General features: G+C 41.2%; 1 protein-coding gene across 6 annotated transcripts in view; it reads right to left on the minus strand.

The window, feature by feature from the left end:
• The window catches only part of GALNT13 (polypeptide N-acetylgalactosaminyltransferase 13), a 360,918-nt gene that overhangs the window by 34,638 nt on the left and 306,451 nt on the right, over window positions 1-19,829 (minus strand). For 3 of the 6 annotated variants that reach the window (XR_016280868.1, XR_016280866.1, XR_016280867.1), the window contains exons 14-15: window positions 6,972-7,039; window positions 635-749 (exon numbers count right to left, since the gene is read on the minus strand). The exons of 1 other annotated variant lie outside the window; for it this stretch is intronic. The gene's annotated coding sequence lies outside the window, so the exon portion shown is untranslated. Of the gene's footprint in view, window positions 1-14; window positions 750-3,008; window positions 3,265-6,971; window positions 7,040-19,829 lie in introns of those variants that run through there. 2 more of the 6 variants (XR_016280869.1, XR_016280865.1) reach the window with 2 other exon arrangements.

Genomic DNA, 19,829 nt, shown 5'->3' on the forward strand with positions numbered 1-19,829 from the left:
TTTAGGTCTTTCATAAACAAATAATGACAGTACCTCTCTTGCAGATTCTCAGAGTCTGTGTGGATTTCATGCTGTTAGTCAATTAGACATAGGACACTGTAATTATTTCATATTCTCATTTGTGACCATGAAGCTATTATTATGACCACAAATGGTCCTGAAACCTACCTAAAAAGCCAGTCTGCCATCAGGAGCAGTGGACATTTGTTCTGCTGCTGAGCAAGGTGTTGCAGGATGACATGACCAGGCCTCTCCTGCCAATGGACATTGATGTGAGGAGTAAAAGTAGGAACCTCTGAGGGAATCATTCACCATTGTTCATTACAGCATCACTTGTTGGTTGGAAGGAGCTGGTTACATGATCTTGAAGCAGCACATACCTCCATCACTCTGGCTGGCCGTCTAGCTTTTAAGTTGGTTTTCATGGGTCAGATGGGGAGTTAAAGCACACCTATAACATAGTGGCTACACATTTGATGCAGGACCTTAGTTATGTGTATCAGCATAAACATGAAACCTCAAACCATTACAATTTCTTCCTAAGGTTTTACAATATTCTTTCTCCCTTGATTTACATTTATATCTTGCCCTTCCTCAAATGAGCCCAAGGCAGAGTATGCCATTCTCTTCTTACCTGTCATGATGAGAGAAATTGTGTTTCTGTAGTTTCCTGGCCCAGTGGGGACTATAACCCAGGCCTTTCTTTTCTTTTCTTTTCTTTTCTTTTCTTTCTTCACCTTCTTTTTTATCTGTGGAAGGTGCATTCAGTTTAGCATGAAATGGAAAAGCAACAACAAAAGTGTCATTGCAAGCAGTGGCTTCAAGAGGACCTCTGGTTTTGTACGCATGAAGTTTCAGACCAAAATGTACTTATAATGCTATTGTATCCTGGCTGTTTTTATGACTTGTGGGCTTCCTGCATACCTGCCATACCTTGGTTTCTGAAGCAACTATTTGCCACTGTGGGTGAAGTGATAAACAATAGTTTGCTGAAGCCAAGAACTCAGAAAAGGAATTGGAAGGTGCAAAAGTAGAGGGATTACAGGAGTCTGAAGTCCTTATATGTGACCCAACCCAGTGAATTTGGAGAGCTGGTGGAACTGAGTGGCCGAGTGCAGGCAGTTCAAATATTGGCTCACTAGATAACCTTAGGTAAGGAAGGTTTTTCCCCCACCTCAGCAATAATTTCCACTTACTCAGTCAACAATGTGAGAGTTAGTAATCTCTTAGTTAAAACAAAACATTCTTTCAATTAACCTTGTACTCACAAATGTTGTAATGGCTGCTGGAACAACATGAAACAGATGACAAGGATCTCAATGGTGTTATTCTGTATTTTTTTGGGATGCTACCTTCTGTGGAAGGACAGTGGTTGAACACCCATCAGTTGAACACCTTTGTTTTGAATGGATGGCTGGGTGAAATAAATAGAAACCTTCAGTAGGTGGGGAACTGCAAACATTTTTTTGTGGCTGGTGGAGTTGGGCGAGGATCAGAGCAGTATGTGGGTATATCCAATAGCCAGACGCAGACTCGTGACATGTTCTGTGGGGATCCACAAGCATCATACCGATACTTAATTTCCCCCCTCCTTCACTGTCCACCAGCCACAGAATGGGTGTTCAAACGGGTTTTCATAGCAAAACCATGAATCTGAAGGGAGCTGGGATTTGGTTGTTGGGGAAAGTGGAAGAGAATACTAACCTCAGTAGTGAACCAAAAAAGATATACAGAAATATAAGATAGATGTATGCCTGCATTGTAACTGATCCTTGTGGGCTTGTGGATTTAGATCAGGATCTGTCCAGTCATTAGAGTGAGACAATTGCTTCAGGTGGCAGGTTTTGAAATTGTAAAAATGTAGGAAATGCACAGTTAACAAAGCCTCTGTCAGTGATGCTCCTATTTATAAAGTCTTGTTATACCCATTTACACCCCCCCACACACACTTTCTTTCTTGCCTTCTGTCTGGAAGGGTCAGGTTGCACCACCTTGTCTCCAGCTTTGAGCTGGGAAATAATGAGGCCCCCGCTCATTGGAATGCTCTTCCTGAAAAGATTAGACTTTGTCCCACACTCAAAGCCTTCAAAAAGGCATTGAAAACTTATCTTTTTCAGAAAGCATACCCCCCTGATTCTCTCTAAAGATAGAATACCCTAAGGAAGATCAGGATGTCTAATTCAGTCAATTGTTTTTAAATTGTTGTATAATGTATTAGATTTTATGAAATTGTTGATGTAATTGTAGATGTAATGTATTTTTGTAATCTACTGTTTTGTATTGTGACATATGTTCACACAATTGCCATATTGTGAACCGCTTTGATCAAGAAGGAAAAGTGGTATACATATAAAGCTATTATTATTTTATTATTATTATTATTATTATTAGTGTGCAAAGAGAACATTTTAGGGCAGTAGAAAGATGGAGTAATTCTCTCCTCCACCTTCTACCACTTCTCTCTGTCCAGCTTTGCCATTCAGTTTTGGATCACTGAGGGTGCAGATGTGTCCATACAGAGATTAGAGAAATTTGTCCCTAATATTTTTAAAGTAAACCATAAAACTTTCTGTCTTCATTTTATCTGTGGAAAAAACCCTCCTCTGAATGTACAGCATTATTTATACATATTGGAACGGCTAGAGAGAAGCCTTCCATTTCTTTCTGCTGGCCTAATTCTTTATGGATCAAGGTAATTATATTTATTCCTCCCTTCTTTCTTCTGTTTGTTGAAAAGAGGATTGTTTCATTTCTTTTACTCACTTTCCTTATGAAACTGACAAGGTGGCAGATTTCCCTACACAAATGCAACTCCACAAATGGAGAGTGTGTTTAAAGAAGGGCAGAAGATAAAATCTATTGCTTTGTATTTTCTTAGCCACTCAGATTCTGTTAGGCACATTCTCTTAGAAAATTGAAACAAAGGAGTTTATACCATTAATAAATAAGCCAGTTTACCTCTTCTGACTTGAATTCAGAATCCAGGATGCCGCCAGATGTTATCATACCTAAATTGCCGCCTTTCTAGCTGGGATGCCACTGCCTGGATGCATCCCAGGTCGAAGCCTCACTCAGCCAGCCAATTTTTGAAGTCGGAAGTTCCCCAAAAATCTGGCAGATGAATGGAACGGGAACTTCCGGCATCATCGGTGGCATTCTGGTGTGTAGTACCATAGGTGATATCCCCATTCCGTTCCCTTCCCGCACCCTTCCATTCCACGCCGGGCCCGTTCCCCAAGGCCTGTACGATGAGGTCCAAACTTCCTTGGTGTTACATGGAAATCAGAAATAGAGTTGGGTGTCATCAACAACTATACTAGTGATACTTGATTCCAGAACTCTGGACAACAAATCTCAGCAAAACATCACTGGGGACAAAACCTGAATGAATGGAACACACATGTTTATATTAATACAGGGATTGCATGCACATTCTTTATATCCCAATGGCCATGGAAGGGGGAAATCAGAAGCTATATTACAAGTCTTTAGTGGTTGGATATGTTGAACTATTATGCTATGCTGCACCATACAGGATTCCAGCCTTTGTGTGTTCCTACCTGAAATGCCATTAGATGGCAAGCAACCAGGGAACATATGGACTAGAATAAATTAAAGAAAAGCTGGGGAATTAGCTTCTCCTCTAATGAGCAGGTTTGCATATTGTGCTATCTGCTGACACTATTGTTATTTTCCCAGCTATGACAACTTCAATGTGACAACTTTAGATACAATCCAGCAAAATAAAATATAGTATCTAGATATGTTTGACCAATTGACAGCTGCAAAGTTCAGGAAGTGAACGGTTTTTTTTCCTGTTAATGAAAGATGACCAGAAATATGCCCACTATAGAAATTGTGATGATGATTAATATCAGAGAGCAAAATGGCCTGGCACAGGTTGGGGGCATCTATATATCACTATAACAGCAAAGATGAATTGAATTGCTAAGATTAAATATCTAGTGACATTGAACAGATGGTGTGGCTTAGATGGACATAAGTGAATTCATTACATACAGCAGTCAGGTGACAGGCATCAAATTAACTTCACTAAATTGTGTGTGTGTGTGTGTGTGTGTGTGTGTGTGTGTGTGTGTAAGAGAGAGAGAAAGCAGGGAGAGGAGAAATCAAGGTCCCTGTGTGAACTGGTGTCTGTTTTAAAGGACTGCAAACTTCATGGTTTATTATATTTCAGGAGTACATTGCTGGCAACCTGTCAGTGAATTACAATGGCATAAATCAGATTTATGATCATAATTCACTTTTTTCATCACTGCAGAGATTAGAATTCTTTTCTGACTGTATAACAACCAACATCCTTCCAAAATTTTACCCTGAAACCAGTGCAGCTCCTCTCAGCACAACTATTACTGGCTGTGCAAGAGTGAGGAGATAAGCAAGGATTCATCCAGCTATTGTCCTGTAGATGGATATACTGCAAGGACATTATCTACAGATAATTCCTCAGGACCTCTGAAGGTCCCTGCAAATGCATGTTGTAGTGTGTCTAGCTATAGGAAAATAGCTGGGGGGGGGGTTTCCTACTGATCTCCTCACTATCTGACAACACAGAAATAACCATTTTGGGGAGGGTCACACTGCTTAAAAGAAAATGTGGGGGCAAAGCCTCAGAAAACATAGCTATAGAGACATGTGTGGATATCTCTAAGTGCAGAATCTTGGCCTATGTTAGAGCAAAATTAAAACCAGAACTTGGAAACATTACATTTTTTGGATCAGAAGTTTTAGGATCTCCAGCTCTAAATGGCTTGGGTCCAGGATACCTGAAGGACCGCCTCTCCCCATATATTCCGTCCCGCACCCTCAGAACATCTGGGCAGCAACTCCTGAAGGTGCCAGGGGCTAGGCTTTCTTCCGTCACTAAGCGGACGTTTTCCATCGCCGCCCCGGCCCTCTGGAATACGCTGCCCGCTGAGCTCCGCTCGACTACCTCCCTGGCCCAATTTAAGAAGGATTTAAAGACCTTCTTATTTCATCAAGCATTCCCCCCATGAACATCTTTTTAGGGCCTCCCTCCTCTTCCGTGGCCATGAGGAAGGGCTAATTGGGGTTTTATCCTTTTTATTGTTTTTATTGTTTCTTTGATGCACTGTTTGCGCGCGATTTGTTGATTTATGTATTTTTCACTGTTGTAAACCGCCCTGATCTATGGAAGGTTGCGGTATATAAATAAAACTTTTATTTATTTATTATTATTTTAAGTTAAAATTAACTGTAATATATATCAGGGTGTGTCAAAACTGGCCACTTTATCCAGGGCCAGTCCTGAGCATTATGCCTCGGGCCAGCCCTGAACTGACCACGATGGTGTCCATATGCACCAGACCAATTCCAGTGTGATGCCACATCAATGTGGGCCAGCTGAGGCAACACTACATTGGCACTGCTGGCCCATCCCACTGCAGCCTCACCAGCGAAGCAGCTCCCTGTGAGAGCAATTGCTTCTGCTGAGGTCTGAAGAGGGTCCTCACCATATGGTCAACAGGCAAGGGGTTGGTCTACTTCATCTTAACTGACCACACAGATGCCCTGATGGTGTTACCAGAAGTGACAGCTAGATTCTTGCAGGAAGCTATTTCATCAGCAAGGCTGCAGCAGTGCTGACCTGTTTTCAGAGCCTCAACTTCCTCGTGGGCAGGAGCTCAGAGTATAGCTTGCCTGGCACACTGCCACTTCTGCTGAGGACAGAAACAGGCACCTCGACTCCTTGTTGATCACATTTCCAGGTGCCCATTTCTGTCCTCAGCAGAAGCAAAAAAATTTCTGGAGGGAGGGAGGGGGGAATATATGTGACCTTTCAGCTCTTCCTACCCGTAGTTTAAAAGACATAGTGAGTTATGGTGACCAGTGGGGTCTCTCACTTGATGCAGACAGTTTGAATTTAGCAAGTTGTGAATATAAACACTTTCTGAAACACTCCATCCTAAATAAGGAAAACTCAGGACCTCTGAAATGTATCAGGAGATAGGCAGGAGAAGCAAGGTCAGTCTCCCTTCCTCTGTCTGGCACCTAACTATGGCAGCAGCATTTTGTGTAGATGTATCCCTGGGCATTATAATTAGTCAGTATTCCTGAGCTCACAGTATCGTCTCTGGAGTCCTGGGACACTACACTTCTTAAGGCTACCAAGGATGCATCTATTGTGGCATTTCAGATGCTGAAGAGAGGGATGGAGAGAACATGGGAGGCAGTTAGGAAGACACTTCACCAGGGTTCAGGAAAGGAAGTCTTTGATGGCAATTGTACTGTTGGCAATCACCCAATGCCAGATATGTTTGTAAGAAGGGAAGGAAGTGATATGAAAGGCATCTAGGGATTCACAGGGCTTGCATAGGAGGCAAATTTCTTAAAAACAAATGGAAAATGAATTGATCCAAGGAAACGTCACCCATTAATGCCTAAAAGCTACTAGGGATTCAGAGTCCTCACTCTCTTTCCATGTCTTTGTGCTTGTTCTCCCTTGTTCTCAGGGCACTGACATTTCCCATCTGCTCTTTTGCCCTGCTGCTTTCATTCCAGTACACCCCAAAGCCCTAAGGGGGTATGTTTTACTTCAGGATTTATATTTGTGATGTATCACTTAGAACAGTTCATTTCAACCAGTGGGACTACCGACTACCCTCTGTCACACTGTGAAGTGCTGCTGTGTGAAAAGTATTGATCTAACTCTGAACCATTCCTCGTCATCTCAGAGTTGTTGTTATTAACCACCAAGTCAACTTTGATTTAATGGCAAACTTACAAACCTTCAAGATCCCTGGTCAAATTCAGGTCTTGCAACTGTAGGGCTGAGGCTTACTTTTATTATGCCCAAATGACTCCAGATTTCAAATACCATTGAACTTCATAAAGTGAGATAGTGTTTTTGAAAAGAAAAAAAACTTTTGGGATCCAAGACATTTTTTTTTTGGGGGGGGGGACTTCTAACACTTTCCCCTAAAACTTACTTCCAACTAGAACGACAGGTGTGTTGCTGATTCTTTTGACTTCAGTTGATCAAGTTTTTCCAAGGATCCTGTAATGAAGATCATAAGGGAAGATACATATGGTGAGAATGTCATCCATCTTTCCTGGCAACAAAATAATATGGGAGTGAGTATGCTTTTTTTTTTTTAAAAAATCTATACTAAGCTGAACTCTGCAGAAGGGTGTTGTTTTTAAATTTTGAATAGAGTGTTTATCCAGGAACAGCCATTATGTTATAGCGGTTTGAGTGCTGAATTAGGACTTTGGCAAAGCAGTGCTCATGAAATGGAAAACCACTGGGGGACTTCAAGCAAGTCATACTCTCTCAGGCTCAGAGGAAGTCAATGGTAAACATCTTTTTCTTTTATAGAGAGTGTACATATACAGCAGCTAGCTACTATGGTTAAGGAGCACTGACACCAATGGCTGTAGGAAGTAAACTAAACTTTTATTTTAGGAACTCCATTAGAGATAAGAAAGCTCTGTAGGGATGTTAGGCTACACTAAGCTAGAACAGGCAGAGGACTAGAGTAGTGAAAGATGAAAAGGGAGGCAGAGAGAAGAGGTGGAGTGATCCCTAAGAATATCAGTTTAAGGTCACATCTGCACTACAGAAATAATGCAGTTTAACAGACTGCTTTAATACATATGGTTCAGTACAATGGAATTCTGTGAATTGTCATTTGTTGAGGTGCCAAAATTCTCTGACAGAAGCCTCATACAGACAGGCCAAAATAAATAAAGCTGCTTTGGGTCACTTTAGAGGCATGCTGTTTCAATGATGCATGCGTAGTAAGAGTCCGGAAGCCGTGCCAAAGCCAAGATCCAGTCCTAAGGACTAGAGCACAGCTTTGACACAGCTTCCGGACTCTTAGGACACATGCATCATTGAAACAGTATACCTCCAAAGCAATCCGAAGCAGCTTTATTTTGGACTGTCTGTATGGGGCCAGAGTATGCTAAGTATCTCACAGTATTGTGCTATGGCAGTTATGGCGCCGCCTCCCTGCAGCCTCCTCCGCCCCAGGCCTCGCTGCCCTCCTTTTCCTCCGCGCAGCCATGCGCGGTGGAGGAGGAGGAGGACAGCGAGGCCCCAGGGTTGCCCAGCGGCCCTGCTGCGGCTGGGCTTCTCCCGGTTTTTGGCTGCACCCGTGCCGTGACCAGGCGGGTGCAGCCAGGACCGGGAGAGGCCCGGTTGCAGCCGGGTTGTGGCGGCCCTGGGGCGGGGGGGAGAGGCAGGCAAGCTCCAACTGCCTGCCTGGAAGAAGACAAGCCCTCCCCCTTCAGCCACCATCTTGGGGGGGGGGGAGAGGCAGGCAAGCTCCAACTGCCTGCCTGGAAGAAGACAAGCCCTCCCTTCAGCCACCATCTTGGGGGGAGAGAGGCAGGCAAGCTCCAACTGCCTGCCTGGAAGAAGACAAGCCCTCCCTTCAGCCACCATCTTGGGGGGGGGAGAGGCAGGCAAGCTCCAACTGCCTGCCTGAAAGAAGACAAGCCCTCCCTTCAGCCACCATCTTGGGGGGGGGAGAGGCAGGCAAGCTCCAACTGCCTGCCTGGAAGAAGACAAGCCCTCCCTTCAGCCACCATCTTGGGGGGGGGGGGAGAGAGGCAGGCAAGCTCCAACTGCCTGCCTGAAAGAAGACAAGCCCTCCTTCCGACAACCATCTTGAGAGGGGGGGGGGAGAGGCTTGTTATGTTTTATTTTGACTTTGTTTTGTACTTCCTGTTGTACACCGCTTTGATCTAATTTGGAAAAGCGGTATATAAATAAACTTTATTATTATTATTATTATTATTATTATTATTATTAAAGTGGTGTCAAACTGCATAATTTCTGCAGTGCAGATTATACTGTATCTAAGGGAGATTGGGATGGGTTGATAAAACATAGGAGATTGTAGGTCATTGAAACACTTATTGACCCTATCACTGCTGCTTCTAACTTAGACACACTTAACTCTTTAAATACTAAGCTTTGTTGCATTTCCAACACTTTGAACAAATCTTGACAAGAAAACTCTGCAATAGGTTTTCTGTAGAGTTGCCATAAGATGCAAATGACATGAAGACACAGAACAACAATTTATCCATGAACAATAACCACCAGTAGATTCAGAGGATAGTACAGTAGTTGTAGTTGCTTCCCCATTGCAAGTATTCCTCCTGACATTTCACTCTTTCTTGGAGCTCAGATCTAGGTGTGGCACACATCTTGGAAGACAAACCAACATACTCCTCTAAACTGCCCTGCTGCTCTCAGTGTTAATATATATTTCAATTGCTCTTCACATAATTCTGCATATGGAGTGGAGAGTGTGTGGGACATCTATCCTTTCCTTAGGCCAGGCTCAGGACACATATTTTTATTTATTTCATTTGTAAGGTGGCTCACAGATAAAAATATTTTTTTAAAAAAATTACAATACAATTTTTATTTATTTATTAAAAATCTGAGTCTTAAAGTGAGTCTTTTGAGAGAATCTGTAGGCAGTGACAATTTGACAGAAAATGTATATATGTGCTCATTTTCATTTCTACCCCCAAGGTTTGGGAAAAGCACAATTGTACAAAACAGCAAATGGACATTCTGTCAATTTAAGCAAAAATTCTTTGCTTGAAAATTAACACATGCTGGCACCTCTGCTGACAGTCACAAAAAGCCAAGGAAAGCCTCAAGAAACCAATGGAAATACTTACCTCAGCTGTTTCTGAAGCAGTGGATTTTACCTTGAGGGTTCTTCATGGTATTCTTTTACATACTAAAGTCTTTATTTGCTATTGTGGTGTGCTTTCAACTCATTTTCTGACTTACATCGACTCTGAAACAAAGTTATAATGGGATTTTCTTGGCAAGATTTGTTGAGAGTGGGTTTGGAATTGTTTTCCTCTGAGGCAGAGAGAGGTCACTTTGGGAGATGTTCCCCCATGCCCAAGTACAGATTCAGACTCTGATTTTCAACATTATAGTCCAGTGTTCAAATTACAACACCGTGCTAGCTCTCTAAGTCTAAGTCTCTCTAAGGCTGCATCCACACTGCAGAAATAATCCGGTTAGACACCACTTTAACTGTCATGGCTCAATGCTATGGAATTCTGGGATTTATAGCTTTGCTCTGGTGCCACAACAAATTACCGTTCCTGCAGTTCTGCAGTGGAGATGTAGCCTAAGTCTTTTGTAAGGATTGTGAATGCAAAATTTTAAGTGGCTTTTCTTGAACTTTATGTCAAGAACCAACAATATTCAGGTTATTCAAGGCCAGGATATTTGGGGCTTCTTTCACTTCTCAGCCTTCAATATGACAATGGCTGTGTTTTAGATGTGCTGCTTAGGAGATAGGTTTGAGGGACATTTTGGGCATTGTGTGGATGGTAGAATATTTTGATTACCACAAAGACAAAAAAAGTGAGCTGCAAAGGTATAAGTATTATTTACACCATCATAGGATCCAGCCATCATTTAAGGGGTCATTCCCACTGGCAGGGATTCGCTTCTGCCCTGGTTTTGAAAGCGATTCAAAAAGGCCCCCAGTTCCCACTATGAAAGGGGATTTTTCCTTACCCTAGTCCAAGTGATGTAATTTGCCCCGATTTTAATCCCCACTCACAGCACCGCTTCATAAGCCCCTGTCAAACATCTGTGACGTAAGTGGCTTGGAAATTGGGGGGGGGGGGACAGGTTGGAGGCTGAGAGAGTGTGATGAGTCAAGCCAAGTAGGAACCAAGTCGTGGAGCCCACCACCTGCCCCGCCCAGCTGAGGAGCCCTCCTCCTTGGCCCAAACCCACCACTCCTCTACCCAGAGTCAGGGGGTTCCAGCCCCGGAGGGAGGCAGTGGACTAGGAGCCCACCCTGTCTGGCCTCCCACACGCTGGTGCCAGAGTCACACCGCACACCTGTTGGAACAGGACCCGGCTCTGGCACTTCTGGCACCTGCACCTACAGCACCACTGCCCTGCCGCCTCCTGCTCTGCTGAACCCTCCGCTGCTGAGGAGTTTGCTGCCTTCCCTCCTCCTGGCCAGGCACATGCCGGAACTTACGCCCACACTCCCCCTTGTTTCCCTTCTTTCCCAACAGGGTCCCAGCCCAGCCAAAGTGCAGCTTGACTCCAGGACCGGCATGAGGGAGGCTGCACTGGCATGAGGAAGGCTGGGCAGGGTGGGTTCCTGTTCCACCACCTCCCTCTGTCACACCGGTGCTGGAGTCAAGCCGTACTCTGTCTGGACCGGGCCCCGGCTGGGATAGAAGGGGAGGGAAGCCATGGGCGTTGGTTCTGGTGTGCACATGGCCAGGAAGAAGGGAGGCGGCAAGCTCCTCAGCGGTGGAGGGTCTGGTGGGGCAGGAGGCAGCGTGACAGGTGGTCCTGGACGTGTGGGTGCTGGTGGAAGTGCAGATGGGAGTGGGAGGCCGTGGCGGTGGAGAGCTGCTGAGGTCATGGCGAAGGAAGGCAGGAAGGGACACGGGAAGAGGACGACGACAGAGGACACAGCAGCATGTTTTTGTTTTTTCTAAATGATGAATCATTCATTTCTCGATTAATCATTAGAATGGCTTAGCAACTATCTGCCTTGTCGAGTAGTTGTTAAGCCATTTAAATGATTTTCCAATGAATTATATTTAAAAAAAAACCAAAATGCAAACACCCGTCACACCAGCAAAGGCAGCACTGGTGCTTGGTGACATGTCAAAAAATCTGGGAGGGGTGGCAAACACACACCCCTTGTCCCTCCCCTCCACCATGAATCGATTCTGATCCGGTGTTCCCACTTTTTGGAATTGCATCAGAATAGATTCTGATGGAAAAGGACCTCTGAAAATCTAGTGTCAATAGCCCAGTTTTTTTGTGTTTCCTCCGCGTTTTTCCCCACTGGAATCAATGAAATGAGGATCGGATTGGTTTTCCAGTGGTAACGAAGGTCATGAGCCCCAAATCGGGATTCGGAGCTTATCGTAGTGGGAAGGACCCGTAAGAGAGCATTTCTAAGCCTTATGTTTTAAGCTGCACTTTAATCAGAGCATTGTGGATTCAGGTTGTTCCTACCCAGTTCTATAGGTCAGAAAATCAGTCAGTAGCTTAATTTTAATTTTAAAAGTGTGTAATAAACCTGGAGAAGTGCAGATTGCAAACCGTTTGCATACTGCCAGCGCAATAAAATCCATTTTTGACTGTTAAATGCTGTGTCTATCCTGTGGGCAAATTCATGGTGCAATAATCTCCCTATATGATGATATAGGATTTCGGTGATTATAAATGAAGATCTATATCTAATCCTGCTATTGCAGGAGTAGCTGATAACAGAGCATCAGAAGGTTATTTTAGATTATGATTCCCAGAATATCAGTAGGAACAAGATGAGTAGGATTCTGGGCATTGTATTTCAAAAGAGTATATTTTCCAAGCTAAAAATGGTCCATCAAACCTATCCACTTACACAACCTACACTGCACCATACACTAACGCAAGTAGTTCTTTAATTTACAATGGAATGGGCAGCACACACAGAAAACTGTGCTATGTATTAAAATAAATTGACACATGCCACAGTTACATCCCATTTGGATTACTGTAACATGCTCTACATGGGGCTGCCTTTGAAAAATATTTAGAAACTTCAACTTGCCCAAAATTTCAGCCAGATAGTTAACCAGGGCTGGATACAAAAAGCACACAACTCCCTTATTAGAATAGCTCTGCTGGCTGCCAGTCTGCTTATGGGTACAGTTCAAAGTGATGGTTATGACATACAAAGCCCTATATGGCTCAGGTCCAGGTTATCTGAAGGACCATATCTCCTTATATGAGCCTGTCCATGTCAGATGGCTTTAGATGGTAGACATCAGAAGCTGTAGTTTTTCACTTGAATCTGCTGCCTGGGCATAAAATGGTGTCAGCTCATTCCATTCTCGAATTTTTGAACCCACCCTTCCTCTGAAGTATCTAATGAGTTTGATATAGGTTAGGTGCAAGTTATTTGAAGGACTATATTCTCCCATATGAGCCTGCCCATGTTTTGAGGTTTTATGGTGAGGCCCTTTTTCTCTATCCACCATCCTTGCAGGTATACATGGTGGGAACTCAGGAGAGCATCTTCTCAGATGCTGGGCTCTGGAGCTCCCTTCCTAGAGAAGCAGGCCTGACACCTTCCTCATAGACAGGTGGGCTTTTGTTTCAGGAGGCCTTTGGGGTTGGATGCTCAGATGGAAAGGGTCTTTCATGTGCTGGGTTGTTTATATTTGCTGCTCTCCCTTTCGATGGCTATGATTTTAACTGCTTTTAATTTTATTGATAATTATATTTTTAATTTTGTAAGATGCAAGCGTTTTTAGCTGTATCTGCTTGAATTTTTGTAAGCTGATGAGTTCCAAACTGGGGAAAAGGCAAGAAGTAACAACAACAACAACAACAACAACAACAACAACGATAACACTCTCATTCTAATGATTTTTAAATTATGTTTTCACCATGCATATCCCCAAAGATTTGGCCTCAGTCTAGTGCAGGGTGAAACTTATTCAGAAGTTCAGAATTAGTGTAAATATGTGGAAAAGGAAGAAGACTCATGCTTGCTGACTCTCCCCATCTTCCATGGATTGATCAGTCCTTTGTGCACTGAGATACAGGCTCACAACTGTCTTACACAACTCTGACTCCAACAAATCCAGAACTGCCAGTTGCTGATCATCCCACACAAGACTGTTCAATGCATGATGGCTGGAACAGACAGGACAGGAGACATAACCCCTCACTCCTCGTAACTATGCACAGATCCCAAATGTCTTCAGAGACCTTAATTTTTTCTAAGTCCTTTGAAAATAATGAGATTTAGAAATTAGTTGCAACTTTAAAATTTGTGTGACTGTGGGACTTTATTGTGGATATGTTCTACCATATAGTGGAATAAATAGTCTTTCTGATTTTTCACATACTTTTTTTGTTTTGTTTTGTAAAGTGAAGTGAGCTCACATCTTCAGGATTTAGGTGACAATAAATACACTAAAAGCATCTATATTTTGTTTCAGAGTAAATAAAACTGGAGCTCTAATCATTTTAATATCATGATTGGCATTAAATACATTTTCAGCGTGACAGAGGAGGAAACAGTTTCTACATTTGCTGCCCCAGATAGATTATTTTCTGAGTCATCAAATGATATTCATGCTATAATTAACAGATATCTTCAGCTAATTGCTTCTTTTCTAAGTACATTAATGTAGTGATTCAAAATCACCCATCAGCCTCATTCATGGGAGGATTACAGTATTTAAACTTCAACTCAGCAGAAATAAACATATAGGCAAACACCTTTTCATAATGTATAATAGTGTTTTTCTTTAACTGAAGCTGTTGATTTACAAAAAAGCCCTTCTCCCAAGAATTGCACAATCAAGGCTGTCAATCTGATAAAATTATGTTCTTAAGATATCAGCACAGTTGGTTTTATCGGAAACAAATTAAAAAACTGAAAGCAAGGACCTCAACATAAAGGAAAGGATAAATGAGGTGGTGCTGGAAAAAATGCTGCTGGAAACCTGCAGGAAGAAAAAGAGTCTGAAACCAATTGCTGGCCCCAGCTAGGGGAGACTGATTGAATAAATGGGATTTATGTATGTGTTGATTTACCATCCAGCAGTTTATTCAACAGGTCTGTTCTGGCCGGGAAGAGAATCAGATTTTAGTACAGGTTTTCTTTCTTTTATGAATCTGAAATTTTACTTGTGGCTACCTATGGTTTTTTATGTGATTGTCTTGATGCGCAACCTGTACTCAGAACAAGAGACTACTGTAAAAACAGAATATGAAGAAACAGCATATTTTCCAATAGGAAAGCAGGTCTGGTGGGGTTGCATTCTATCACCATCCCTGTTCAACTTGTATGCCTAAAATATTATACATAAAACAGGATTAGATTCAGAGGAAGGAGATGTGAAACTTGGAGGATGGAACATCAACAATTTGAGATATGCAGATGACACCATACTACTAGCAGAAAATAGCAAGGAATGGGAACGATTACTGAGGAAAATAAGGGAGGAAAGTGCTAAGGCAGGTTTAATGCTGAACATTAAAAAAATTATTACATAAGAATGATTTTCATAAGCTTAATACAGAGATGAAGAAATCTAAATAGTCAAAGATTTTCCATACCTTGGATCAGTCACTGATCAGAATGGAGACTGGCATCAAGAAATCAGGGGATGAGTAGGACTTGGTAGGGCAGCTATGAAAGAACTAGACAAGATCTTGAAGTGTAAAGGTGCATCTGTTGGTATTTAAAACCTTTTTTTTCTCTTTTGAATAGGGAGTCAGCATGGTGTAGTGCTTTGAGTGTTGGATTATGGCTCTGGAGACCAAGGTTTGAATCCTGCTCAGCCATGGAATCCCCCTGGTTGATTCTTTCAGCCTCAGAAGCAGGCAATGGTAAGCCCTCAAACAAATCATGCCAAGAAAAACCCATGAGTCGATATAAGTCAGAAATGACTTGAAGACACATGACAACCACCTCTTGAATCATACACTCCTAGACCACATGCAACATAGAAAAAATGCTTCAGGAAGTTCAACTCTTTTTAATAGAAAGGCAAGATGATTGTAATGGAAGTACTAGAAATCAAGTGAAGGTTACTGTGGCCTTCCAAATGATTTTGGCATGCAACTTCCGCCAGTCTGAGCTGGCATATTCAAAATGGATTGTGAGAATTGCAGTTCAAAAACATGGAGAGGGACACAGTTGTCCACCACTGCCTTAGGAACATGGAAGTAGTTTGGCCCTTTAGATCCCCAGCTAGGAATGTTTTTGTAAAGTTCATTTTTTAAAAACATCTCTAGCCAAATCCAAAATGAGTAGAAAATAACCAGAAAATGTTTCTTTTTCTAGAAGTGTGTGTGTTTGCAATTCCCAGACTTGTCCTTCCACTCCAGTCCCCCTCTCTCTGTTGTCTTCCAAAGACTTGCTAATGCTTAGTATTGGCTATTGCAGAAATATAAGGGATGCACTGACTGGAATTGTTTACCATTGAATCTAAATCTCTGCGCCTTTTGTGCAGGTCAGTCCTAAACAAGCAACTCAACAACTGTATTCTGTTAATAAAGATTGCACTTGGGCTTATCATACATTTTGAATCCAAAGTGTGAAATCATCTAATCAGAGTTTGTCATTGTTCATTACAATATCCCTTTTTTGTTCAGAAGCATGCTGGAATGGACTCATTTTGTCTCTCACCCCGGGTCCTTTCAGTCTCCTGAGACAGATTCAATTTGCATCCTATTCACGCACTAATCTTTTATTTTCCCAATACCCCTTTTCGTCATGAGCAGGAATTATCCATTCAGAGTAGAATATGGAAAATGGCTCCATGGTGTATATGTGTGTGTGTGTGTTTTACCTTCAGCTTATTAACATAAATTGTCAGTTGAGTGTGTGTTAATTTTAAACATGGAAATGTGACAAGATTTTATTTTTTCCACATTTTTATGTAATTAGAGAGTATTGTTACAAGGCTGTAGATGAAAACCACCCAAAACTAAGCGTCCTGATGATTGCTTTATATAATTATCAACATTTGTATCTTTGCCTGTTCACAGGGAAATAAAAAGAACATTGCACATCTTTCTAAAAATACTTCCACTGTTTTGGACAGTTTATATCTCTGCTGTGGTTACAGATTTGAAGTGATTATTGATCAAAAAGTTGATTTTACAATAATGTCTATGAAAATATTTGTCTAATCTACCTTATGGACAGTGCCTTAAGTACAGTTGGCCCTCCTTATACACAGATTTTTTATACACGGATTCAAGCATCCATGGCTTGAAAATATTAAAAAAAGTATAAATTTCAAGTATCAAACTTTGATTTTTCCATTTTATATAAGGGACACCATTTTGCTATGCCATTATATTTAATGGGACTTGAGGATACACAGATTTTGTTATTCACGGGGGTTCCTGGAACCAAACCCCAGCAGATAACAAGGATCTAGTGTATATGGCTGGGCATCATGAATATACAACAGGGGACCATGAGAACCTTGGCCTTCTGCAAGAGTGGAATTACCTTTTTTGTCATCTATAACTCCCTCCTTCACGCTGCATCACGACAAATCCCCCCCCCCCCCCAATGTGAGGAACCCAAAAAGCAATTTTCATGTGCATGCTGTCATATACCTTCCAACTGTCCTGAATTGGCAAGGACAGTCCCAGTTAATCATCTGTCATCTCACTTTTCCAGCTACTTTTACGCTGGCCTTTGAATTTTAATTATGGAGCAGTTTGTTGTTGTTGCTAACTGCCCTTGAGTCAATCTTGACCCATGAAGATCCTGTGGATGAAACATCTTCAAGACTCCCTTGTCCTCCACTGCTCTGTTTAATTCCTGCAAATTCATACCAGTGATCTCCATAATAGAGTCCATCCAACATATGGTCTTCCTCTCTTTCTACTTCTCTCTACCTTTCCTAGCATTATTGTTTTTTCCTGTGAGTTGTACCTTCTCATAGTATGTCCAAAATATAACAGCCTAAGTTTGGTTGTTTTGGCGTCTAGGGACATTTCTGGCTTGATCTGTTCTAGGATTTATTTGTCTGTCTTTGAGGAATACAATGGCCTGTATGATTCTAACTTTTGTGCTTAGTTGTATATCTTTGCATTTTAGTGTGTGTGTAAAGTTGTGTGTGGTATATTTTTTAAAATATATATTTTTAATATCTCACTGGAAATTTTATTTCAAATATGTTTTAAAACTTATTTTTAATCTTCTGGCAGGCCTACCCAGTCAATTTTAAATCATGACTTTTTAATTAGCACTGTATTTTAACTTGGTTTTATGTGTTTTTTAATTGTGTTTTGTGTTTTTATATGCTGTACACCATCTCAAGTGTTGAGGAGAGATGGAAAAGAAATAAAATTTATTATTATTATTAATATTAAATCACATTCAAAATAGTTTTGTTATTTAATCTTTTTTTAACTTTCATGAAATAATGTTTTACCTTTATATTTTTCAAAATATTGTAATCCAACTTCAATCCCATTTTGGGAGAAAGGTGGGGTATAAATTCACTATATAAAATCGCCTCCTTCCCTGTTAGTTCAGACATATGCAAACTGCAGCATCCACTTCTAGCTTATGTGTTTTCTGAATTAATAAGTTTTGACTTCTTGAAAACAACCTGATGTTACGGGGCCACATGTGTCCAGGAATTAATCCATTAAATATTGGAGGGTATGCATTTGTGTGATTAGATTCCTGTACACTTGATAACTGGAAAAAATGTGGATTTCATTGAAAAGTACTGCATTTTAGATGATGCAGAGTTTTTCTGTTGGGGTAGTACAGCTAAGATAGCTTGCTCACCTATTCTTCACATCACAATACTGCAACTGTACCAGAAACACTGAATTGGGCCAGCATTTCTTGACAAAAAAGAATGCAGACTCACAATACTCAAGTCCCTCTTTCAATCAATACACCGTGTTAACAACTTACACTTCATACACTTCAGCTATTGAGAATGATTTGGAACACACTCAGATAAGGAGTAAATTGATATAAAGTACAGCTCAAGGCCTAGAACAAAGACAAGTGACACTAGAATAAAACTAAACTGGCATATTTTATTTCTACAAAATGTATAAATATTTAAAATTTACAGCAGATTTAACATTTATTAACTGTTACAACATCAGAAATGGTGTAAATCTTGATCTGCAGCCCACTGTTAAAATGTAATAACTGTATTTGTGTCCCAGGCACTGACTTTAGAAAGATTTGAGCAATTCCTTGAGTAAAGGCTCTCAGTATAACATGGGAAATACAATACACTGTCAAGTCCACAACTGTAATTTAAAGGACCACCTTATATATCTTTTAGGCATACACTTAAGATATTTTATATCTACACCTAAACTTGTGGGCATGTGAAATATGAACATGCACATCATACAAGTATACCCATCAGGAGGCTAGGATTAGCAGTTACTCCCTGTGCGAGTATACTTGAGGCAAACCTGGATTTGCCACCCTGTAATACATATTATGGCTCAAATGAAGAAATAACAGTGATGTTGAGAAGGGGCCCTATTTGTGAAGTAATGTACTTATCCAAAAATCTGCTATTTGATAGAGAAAATGGACTTCAGTGTACCTGCAACAATGAAAATGGGATTTCAGAAGCATATGTGCATGTCTGAAAAACATTTTTACACTAATAGTTCACATAAGCTAATTCAAAACACATTGCTGGCGTTCATTCAACACCTTGAAATCAAACAGTAGCTTATACTGAGCGGCAGTTTAGATGTGGTGTAATCTCACCAGATGTGTTCATACAGTAATAGCAGCAGACTGTTTTTAAAAAATCTATTCCATACATTGAAATACAAGAGAACGTGTATGATGGCTATTCAAATACATTTGGAATTCACACGTCATTGCTACCACAATGATTAACAATTTGGATGTCCTGTTGAAAATACAAATGTGTTAAAATTTTCCAGTTTATTGTGATGCAGAAAGACTTAGAAGATAGTGACATTATAGAATTCTATTTCAGATTCAGCCCCTAGACCAGGGATATGAATTATGTTGTCTTCCAGATGTTGTTGGCTGACAACTTCCACTGTTTATCACTGTTGAGATTGCTGGCTATGGCTAATGGGATTTGTAGTTCAAGAACAACTGGGGGGCATATTTTATGCACCCTTGCTACAAACCATTACATCCTAATATGTAGCTTTACACATAAGCACGTTCACCATTATTTGCCTCATCTGAGACTGTATTTAGCATCTACAAATGAGATGCAACTAAAATTTATATGATCAGATATGATCTTCATTACTT

This window comes from Sceloporus occidentalis, unplaced genomic scaffold, assembly GCF_023333645.1.
Source record: "Sceloporus occidentalis isolate IW3139 unplaced genomic scaffold, rSceOcc1.0.p SCAF_4, whole genome shotgun sequence".
Lineage (NCBI taxonomy): Eukaryota > Metazoa > Chordata > Lepidosauria > Squamata > Phrynosomatidae > Sceloporus > Sceloporus occidentalis.